We start from the raw sequence: 10,690 nt of genomic DNA, 5'->3' as shown, positions 1-10,690 counted from the left end.
CTTCAATGGAAGGTTTTGTTTTCATTGCAATACCTTGTGCTAGGAGCAGGAATTCAGATTGTTTTGATTATACCTTCTGAAAGTACCCAGCTTTGCTGGTGTTAGAAAGCCCCCTGTCCTTGCCCAAACCTTGTGCCCTTTCCCTTCCCTCCTCCAAACACCAACTCAAATAGACTTTCTCTCCCACCTACTCAATGTTCTTTCTTTCCTATAAAGTGAAATGTTTTCCCCTGCCGCTTTTCCCTTTCACTGTTTTTTCTCCACCTTGTTCACTTTCCTCCAGTAACGGAATCTTCTGTCACAGACTTTTCTGCTGGTTGAGGGTGTCTTTGTGTCTATGCATGCATGGTACTCCAGCCTACTAAATACTAAATTCATTAACGACCATTAATTAAAAGCAATTACCATTTATTAAAAGCAAAATAACCTATGGTGCGTGCCCATAAAGCTCCTTAGTCTGTGTGCCAAGATTCAGGTCTCCAGGATTTATGGTCTTTGACCTATGACAGACCCAGATACCCAGGGATTCATTCGCTTGTATTAGAATAGATGGCAACAATAACAGTAGTGATAACAAGAATTTTTCCAGGAGCTGGGACAGAAGCCAGATCTGACTAATGTTGCTGGCTATTTGAGCTTTTGCGGCCATAGAAAGGGCTCAAGAAATGTTAATTTTTAGATTGTAAGCCTGAGGGCAGGGAACCGTCTAATTAAAAATGATAATAATTGTAAGCTGCTCTGAGAGCCTTGGTGGCTGAAGGGCGGGGTATAAATACCATAAATATCTTGGACAGGAACAAGATGTTTCAAGCAGAAAAGTCTTTATCCTCCTAGATCAGTGGTTCCCAACCTGTGGGTCGGGACCCCTTTGGGGGTCGAATGACCCTTTTACAGGGGTCGCCAAAGACCAACAGAAAACACATATTTCCAATGTTAGCAATGAAAATAATTGTATGGTTGGGTGTCACCACAACATGAGGAACTGTATTAAAGGGTCACGGCATTGAGAAGGTTGGGGACCACTGTCCTAGATCTTTGGAAAGGGGAAAATCAAAGTAATTGTCACTGAGAACTGTGACCTGAAATATGCAATTCAAAAACAATATGTCTACTGACCCAAATAAGTAACAAAGGACCAGACGGTTAACTCCAATCTGTATAGCCCCTCCTTATAACTGGCATGAATTGTATGCATGAAAATTATTGAGATGTGCTGTAATCTCTGGTTCATCACTCTTGTAAAATAACAGTTATCTCAAGACTAGATATTTCTGATCTTTTGGGAGATGTCTTGCTCTTGGAATTATAGCACCAGAAAAAGAGAGAAAACAGGGAGTGTAGGAGTTTGAATTAGCTTTACAGTAGTTACAAAAGGCATATGACCTTTTTATTTGTTAAGCCATGCATTTCTGTTTTCCTTGCCGAAGGGCTCCTTAGACTTTTATGTCAAACAAACCAAAGTCTATTGTGCATTGTTTAATCAGTGTCTATTGTTACACTTGAAGATTGCTTCAGTAGACAAGATGTTCTTGGGTTCTGAAGAGAGGTTACTCTTGGTCGATCTGGAGCTGCTACAAATGAGATTATTCAGAATGGTAAGAAAAGAGGTACAGTGGTACCTCGGGATACGAAATACCCAGGTTACGAAATTTTCGGGATACGAAAAAATCCCATAGGGAATTATTGTTTCGGGTTACGAATGTTTTTTCGGGTTACGAAAAAACTTTTGGTGCTTTTTTCGGCTTTTTCGCACGGAATCGCGGCTTTTCCCCATTAGCGCCTATGGCATTTCGGCTTACGAAGGCTTTTCGGGTTACGAAAGCGGCCGCGTTACGAATTAATTTCGTAACCCGAGGCACCACTGTATTTGTTTTAACTCTGGAACTGTGCATGTTACTTGCTTAACAAGATGTTTGCGAAAGAAAATGTAAGTAAGGTGTCTTCTCTAACTTTCTATTAAACGTATGTTGAGGTACATTAAAGTATATAGTAAACTTTTTTCTCTCTCTTTCCCCCCCTTTTTTTCTTTTTGGTGATGATAAGTAGATTTTCATCTCCCTTGCTGAAGACCTGTGATTCTTTCAAGATATCTTGTCTTTTCCTGTGACTTCCAAGAGAATGTATCGTGTAACCCTATGTAACTCATGGGGTTGGCCTAAGTCAATGAGTGATTTAAAGGCACACGCACGCACGCATACACACACACTAAGGACAGAGAAATAACCACACACAGCTACCCTAAATGTGTGGGGCTTGTAGAGCCTCCAGTAACAGCAGCAGTCTATCGTTAGTTTGCGGAATACTCGGCTTGGATTTGTGAGAGGGGCTAACATATGCAGGATCTCAGCACCAGCTACACTGGTAATAACTGATGAAGACTCTAGGCATGGGGAGCTACACAAACTTTTCTTAAAGAAAATGTAGAGCAGCACACACACGGAGATAACCCATTCAAATACTCAGCACACAGAGCTAAGTGAATAGAGAAACATGGAAGGGATATCAGAGACTGAAGGTTGGGAATAAAAGGGGTGGTTGCATTTACTTATCCTTTAAAAATGGTCTGCAGAAAACAGGAAAGCAGGAAGAATCAAGCCACGAAGCTTGAGAGCACAGGTCTTGGGAAGCAAATGGAAACTAAGCAAACTAAGGGTGACAGTCACTGTACAACAGGTGAGGTGAAGCACTTGATGGCAGCAAAAGGTTACGTTTTGGGGTTTTATACCCTTGACGCCAACCCCAATCCATAGAGGTTTCGTGTGAAACCAAAAGTTTGATTGTCCCTCAATGGAACCTAAAAAAGTTTTCCAATGTGGCAAAGTTTCTTTTGACATCTAGGAGATGAGAGAGGTTTGATTTTGACTGATGATGCCTCATGAACTTTGCAACATTGAGACAAGATCTGGAGTGCCCAGGAAAGAGATGGCAGGAAGACATAAGAGATGAAAAGGTGATTCCCGTCTTGTTTGATCTGGCAGAGCATCTTTTGGCTTTTGGTTTCCATTAGAAATGCAGAGTAAGAGAAGAGTGCTCTTTCTTGCAAGCTCCTCCATCCAGCTTTCCAATCTCTGTTTACAAATCTCCAACAGGAAGCATAAGGCAAATGGTTTCTCCTCAAAACTGCAGCCGACTCTTCTTATCCACAGATTTTTTATACACAGATTCAAGCATAAACGGTTTGAAAATGGTAAAAAAAGTATAAATTTCAAATATCAAACCTTGATTTTCCATTTTTTATAAGGGATACCATTTTGCTATTCATTATATTTAATGGGACTTGAGCATCCACGGATTTTGTTATCCACAGAGGATCTTGGAACCAAATCCCAGCATATAACAAGGGTCCACTGTATATATTCCTGTGAGCAAACCCTGCAATAATGCAAGAAATATGGAGATGACTAAGGGCCCCCAGTCTGGCCTTTCTGTAGTGCAAAGGCAGCTTTTTGCATTGTGGAAAGGGTGCCCTAACCCTGGCAGCAGTGGCTTTTCACCCCTTCTTCAGCACAGCACATGTAAACACTGCACCAAAGATGCAGTGTGATGCCATCCGCTGCCTGGTCAGGTGGGCAGCATGGGGACAGAGTTGGGACCACCGGCATATGGTCCCCATGCCCCCATTCTGCCCCCACACCGGCTCTTTATGCTGGTCTGTAGATGGCCTAAGTGTTGAATGAATAATAGTGAACCATTAGCTTTATAAAATACCTGCTTCTGCTGGTGCTCAGTACAGTCAACTATTCCATCTTTGTAGAAGAAGAAATAAAGTTTATCTTTCTGGTTCTGTACTGCTATTTTTGTTCAGAGACATTAGCTGTGATAGTCTGGAAAATAAGTGTAAAGGGATCTTGTAGGGCCTTTAAGACTAACTGAAAGAAAGAAGCTGGTGGCATGAACTTTTGTAGACTTGAGTCTGCTTCCTCAGATGCTATTTCTGTTGTGTTTTATTTGTCGTGTGGGTGCAGATCAACACAGTTTGCCTGCTTTTTTTGTCTCTCTTTGGTGACATGACCACAGGTACTGCCACAATGAGCTCTTTCACTTCCAAATGTATCACTATGCCAGTTTTCCTTCCAAATGGCTTGGAACATCTGAGTCATTATGAAAAGGGAAGCACCAGCATTGGTGACCAAATCATCTCCACTGCTGCCACCAGAACAGGGTACATCCTATCAATCCTCAGGCAGCACTAATGGGAGTCTTGTACCCCTGTGCCTCATTTGCTTCCATCCAGCATTCATACTGAAATGAATATGTATTCCTACCCTAGCATCCACCAGACAAAATCTCTCAAGGATGGTATTGATTGTTCCAATTTGTTGTGATGGAACAACTGTGTGGCCCTCTCCCTGAAATTTGCTAGTTAGGTGTGACATGCTAATAACATCTGGAGAGCCACATGTCTGTTCTTTCCCCGCACCATACCCTTCACTGTGGTTCATGTCTGAAGGGTGTCTGGAGCAGCCATATATTCCTAAAAGTTGCACAGGAAGTTTGAGGGCATTTTACAGTTGATCTTCCCAGAATACTGTTATTTTCCACCCTATCCAACAAAAGCCTGTACTGTTTATATTTGGGTGGGCAAAGTGTACATCTCCAGAGTCTGTTGGACTATAATTTCCATCAAACCTAGCCAGTATGGCCAATGGTGAGGAATGTTGAGATTTGCAATCTGGAGAGCTGCCCTTTGTCCACCTAAAACAAGGAGACTTGAGGGTTTTATTCTGTGTGATCCCATTTACAACCTGACCTTGAGGAGCTGTTATATTGTGAGGTGAAAACCTCCAGCCGTCCTCATTAGAACATTTACGATTAATTATGGAGACTTCAGTCAGAATCCAGTCAACAGAGGCCCTTTCACATAATACACTATTAGCCAATCCAAACTAGTTCTGCTTCTTCTCCCAGAGTCTTTGTTTCAAGTCCATAGCATATCAAATCTGTGGCAAACACTTATCTTTTATCTGCATAAGTAAACACAGCTGGTTGTGGATGTTTTGTAATTGGCTTCATGCTGCCAACATGTAAGTTCCTACCAGCTGGGTATTGCATGCATTTATCTGGAAGTAAATGCCATGGTTTCCAATATTGCACCATGCTCAGTGAGGTCTGTTGTGAGCATATCAAGGCCAGCTTGTAGAAGGGCTCAGTGTTGTTGTTTTTCTCTATGAGCCTCATACTGCAACCATTGACCTTTCCGGTATTTTAACTGGTTATAGGCCATGCCTGGGTATATCACTGCCATAACTACTACTGTTATAAAATATGCAATTATTCTTAATATGGCTATGTGGAGAACCCACTCAATTAAGGAATTAAAAGGAACACTTTTCTGTTTAGGGATAGTTGAGAATTGTGTAGGCTTTGTATTTTAATGCAAAGTTAGCCAATACTTTCCAGAAGAACTGAAGATCTGTGTATAACTTCCTGATAGAAATCTGAGAAATTGGGGGCTCAAAAGACTGCCTTGTCAGATCAGGGGCACAGCAACTGCACACCACGGCCCCAATCTGACCTTTCCGTGGCGCAAAAAGAAGCCACAAAAAGTGGCTCCTTTGTGTGCTGCGAAAAGGGCACCCTGGCCACTCGGGTTGCAGCTTTTCAATGATCCTTTGGCATAGTGCATTTAAACCCTGTGGCAATGGAGTGCTGTGATGCCCCCTGCCATGTGGTTGGGCACGCAACATGCCAGCGTGGGGGCAGCTGGCACGCATACGCCACGCCTCCACACCAGCATATAACGCCAGTCTGTACAGGCTCTTAGATAGCTGGAAATACTACCAAAGAATTAGAATAATCTTACTCTGTTTTGTGCTGCACCACTAGAAGGCAATACTGCTCCAGAAATCATAAAAATTTTTGTAGACAATTAGTCTGCAGGAAAGACATCATAAAAATTATCCATGGAAGCAACTGAATGGTGTACCCTGCTTTCATATTCTCTCATAAGTTTCCTGGCCCCATGAATGGCAGATAGCCAACAGGACTGAGTTACTGGATGAGAATACTTTTTTATTTTCAAATTACTCCACTGCTAATTTTGTGTTACTTTATCAGAGCCATAAGAAGCCCTACTTTTCACCCATTTAAAAGCTGTATCTTATCAGAAGCAAGAGTTTCCTTTAGACAGAATCCACTCCTGTGTTCCCTTCTCTTGACCATTTCTTGTCCATCAGCTGTTCATGTTTAGATGTCAGAAAATGTCAGAAAATGATCTGCAACATTTCATAGTGCCCCATGTTCCAGAGATGAAAACTGGAACATTCCAGTGGATGAGGATGTGATTGGAAATTGTGAGTCAGGAGTGTAGTACTATCAAGGTTTCAAATGTGGTATAAACATTATGGGACTTCAGCCATATATTACAGTCCTCCCTCCATTTTCTCAGACTTCGAGTCCATGATCTCAGTCCTTTGCGGACTGGCAAGCGGGGATGGTTAAAATGGTGCACGTGCCCATGGTGCACAGCCATTCAAGCCAATTAGGCTTGAATACATGTGAATTTCCATTTTCATGGGGGGGATTTTCACTGGGGGGGGGGTCAGGAATGGATCCCTCACAAAAATGGAGAGACTGTATATTCAACCATATATTAATAGTGCACCTGAAACATGAGCTTTCTCACTGGATAACAGTTTAGAAATGTAATTTATGCAAAAGCAAGATTGGCTCTTATGCAACTCAGTTTTACCCAGACGTACAAACAATCTATTTAAGAGCTTCCCTTCTGGTCAATGTTGTACTATTCAAGCACTCTTTATTATACCTTTGCTGTGTTGAGTATCTTGTGTGCATCAAGTGGGAACACAGTCAATTAAATTAATTTGAATTCCAGGTTGTGTAACACAATAAGAAGCAAAAATGTTGGGGGGGGGGGATACTTCTTCAAGGCATTGTATATTTAGAATTCATTGACAGCATGTTTTCTAGCATCCTGGCACCTGGGTGGTGGTGCTACTTGGAAGCCCTTTTGTTTTGCTTCTAGCACCCCTAGTGTGTGTGTGTCAAATTTATTTTGCTTCTAGCACCCCTAGGGGGGTGTCAATTTTTTTCCCATTTCTCCCCTCAAAAAGGTTGTTGTTGGAGGCCATTTCCAATATGGAGGACTCTCAGGGATTTTTTTTAAATGTGATTTTTAAAATAATTTTTTGTTTCCAAATGCCCTCAGTGGGCATGGGGTGGGTTTTCTATGGCATTCCTCTCCCTCCCAACCAACGTAGGCCCAGGAAGTGAAAACTAGTCAGTTCAGCTCACCGTGTTGTTAATATGGCCCAGGAAGACCCAAAAACATGGTGAAAATCCATTAGTCCCAAATGAGATCAAAAACAGTCAGTCCAGTTTTGTCTCCAGTTAGCTAAGTTATATCCCGCTTCTTCAGCATGTCTTCACCCCATCGCTGGAAAAATAAACATTGGCTTACCTTGTGAGATGTTTGTTTTCAGCGATGGGGGCGAAGGCATCATCCCCTCCCTCTATATGGTGCTGATCTCTTGGCAAATTCATTGAAGAGATTATTTTTCCCCAAGACTGTTATTCAGTTAATCCCAAGGCACTTGCCTTTTACTGATTGTGGTGTTTTCTATAGTTGCTATTTTCTTTAATGCTTATTTCCTTGGCTTTACTATCAACTGAAGCTACCAAAGGGGGTTGCCTCCACCTAGTGGTGGCTTCTTTAAAATTTAAAGTCCTGCCTGCATCAGAGTGAGTCATAGAATGCCAACCCGCTTCTTCAGGATGTCTTCACCCTATCACTGGAAAATACAGTGGTACCTCGGGATACGAAATACCCAGGTTACGAAATTTTCGGGATACGAAAAAATCCCATAGGGAATCATTGTTCCGGGTTACGAATGTTTTTTTTCGGGTTACGAAAAAACTTTTGGTGCTTTTTTTGGCTTTTTCGCACGGAATCGCGGCTTTTCCCCATTAGCGCCTATGGCAATTCGGCTTACGAAGGCTTTTCGGGTTACGAAAGCGGCCGCGGAACGAATTAATTTCGTAACCCGAGGCACCACTGTAGCTAAAACATTCCATCATACAAAAATTTAAAAAGCATTAAACAAGAATCCACTTTAAAACAGCAATTCAAAACAATTAATATGCATTAGAACATATTACATATTATGCAACAGCATTTTTGTTGTGAGAGCCTGCATGGTGTATTGGTTTGAGACCAGGGTTTGATTCCCAGCTCAGCCATGGAAACCCATTGGGTGACTTTGAGCAAGTCACACTCTCTCAGTCTCAGCAAACTCTGTGATAGATTTGCCTTAGGGTCACCATAAGTCAGAAATGACTTGAAGGCACACAACAACATAAAACAGATATTTGTTGTACTACTCCAGCTAGTTAAAAGCTGAAGGCTTTCTTAAAGAAGGAGGTCTCTGCCTGCTGGTGAAAAATGAGCAGGGGCTTGCAAACCAAGCCTCTCTCAGAAAGGAGTTTCGCAGTTTGGGAGAAGCCACAAAGAAGCTCTCCCCTGAATTACCGTATATACTTGAATATAAGTTGACCTCACGTATAAGTCGAGGGTAGGTTTTGGAGCCAAAATTATGGATTTTGATATAACCCGTTGTAGGAGATTGGAGGTTGGGAGGGCTGATGGAGTGGAGGTGGAGGGGCTGGGGGACCCAGAGGGAGAGAAAAAGGCAGAGTTAGGAGAGAAGCGACAGGTGGGCACTAGGGAGGGACCAGAGGAGCCTCAGCTGGAGAGAGGAAGTGGGGAAGCCCATATAAGGGGCGAGGGAAAACCCCGGAGGGGGAGGAGAGACCGGGTGTGGCGAGGATGGGGTGAAGGACTCTGTGAGGAAAGGAGGGCGGTGGTATCCTTGGCCTGCCAGGGGTGTCCCATCTCGTTGCAAAGTAGCCACAGAAGGCCGCGGGTGGGGCCTCACCTGGCAGTCAAGTTGCCAGACCCCCAGAGGGAAGGAGACTTGGAAGAAAGGTACTGTGCCAAGTCGGGCATCAGGCCGAAGTGGAGCGAGGGAGAGCTGGAGGGTCACTGGTGGGACAAGAGAGGGGACTGCTGGGGAGTATGAGCCCCTTCCACGGGAGTGGGAAAAGGCTGAGCAGGAAGTGGCTGAGGAGGTTTTCAAGCGAACCGGTGCAGAGTCCGAGGTGTGAGCCTCTCCTGGACAAAAGGGAAGCCAAGAAATGGCACGAGCGTCAAGGAACAACGAGGACAGGCCCGGTGGGCCTGTGATTTTGTGTTGTGGGACTTTGGTTAGGCCTTTCAGAAGTTTTGTTGCATAGTAAAAGTTGCTCTAATAGAGCATTGAACTGCAATGTGTTTGTTCACTGATGCCCATGGAACCTTCCAGAGGTTTTCCCATGCCAAGATCGCCCACACCCATGGATAAGTTGAGGGTAAAACTTACAAGCATGTAACAAAGGATGTAAAGGATGATACAAAGGAAAATGATGCCAAAGAACATTCTGGCAGGCATAACTGTTTGTGCTCATCCTAAAGGCTGGATGGATGACAGAATAGAGGGGTCCATGCTTCTTTTTGGTACTCCCAGGATGGACTAAGCTCTCACCTTTTATCACTCTATTCAGAGAAAGGGGATGGCTCTCTCTCTCTCTCTCTGTATACAGTAGAGTCTCGTTTATCCGACATTTCGGATTATCCGACGTCGGATAGGTCAGTGGGCATGGCTTGGAGCCTTTACCACGCCCCCAGCCAGAAAGGGCTCCAAGCGCGGCAGTGAGCACCACCAGGCCCCAAGCGCACTTTTTATAGTGAATGCAAGGCTTTTCATAGGGATTGCTAAGCTTTTGATAGTGATTGCAAGGTTTTTCATAGTGATTCAAGGCTTTTCACAGTGATTGCTAGGCTTTTCCTATGACCCTCCAGATTATCCGACATTTTCGGCTATCCGACCAATGGGACCGCCAGTTTACGTCGGATAACCAAGACTTTACTGTATATATATGAGTTAAAGTACAATACTTACATTGACTCATGGATAAGTCAACCCAGGTTTTTTGGGTCATTTTTTGACTAAAATTTCTAGACTTATACATGAGTATATACAGTACACTGTTTTCAGAGCATTTTAACTGTTTAAATTTTATTGCAATGTTTTAAAAAATGTTTTTATCTGTGAGCCACCTTGAGTCCCTTCTGGAAGAAAAGCAGCATACAAAAATAAATAAATAAATAAATAAATAAATAAATAAATAAATCCATCCATCCAGATATGCCTGTGATGACAGTGAACCCAAAAAATGCCGCTTACCCCAAGATCTCAAAATTTTGGAGGCTGATATAGGGAGAGACAATGGGCCTTTGGTATCCGCTGGGGTTGGGTTCCAGGAATCTCCATGGATACCAAAATCTGTGAATGCTCAAGTCCCATTAAATATAATGGCATAGTAAAATGGTGTCTTGTATATAAAATGGCAAAATCAAGATTTGCTTTTGGAATTTATTTATTTTTGAATATTTTCAAGCCATGGATGGTTGAATCCTTCGACAAGGAATCCTTACATATGGAGGGCCTATAGTGTGGACTTATGCCTGTGTTGGCGAGCCTATGGTACGTGTGCTCTCTCTTGCATGTGAAGCCATTATTGAGGGCATGTGGCGGCTACAGGAGGGGCAGGGAGGCACACATGGCTGGCCCAGCTCCTTACCGAAGCCCGGTTCTCCTGCAGAAAACTGATCCCTAACAAGGAGGGATGGTGT

Source organism: Sceloporus undulatus, chromosome 1 (genome assembly GCF_019175285.1).
Source record: "Sceloporus undulatus isolate JIND9_A2432 ecotype Alabama chromosome 1, SceUnd_v1.1, whole genome shotgun sequence".
NCBI lineage: Eukaryota > Metazoa > Chordata > Lepidosauria > Squamata > Phrynosomatidae > Sceloporus > Sceloporus undulatus.
Note: the sequence above shows the minus strand (reverse complement) of the source record.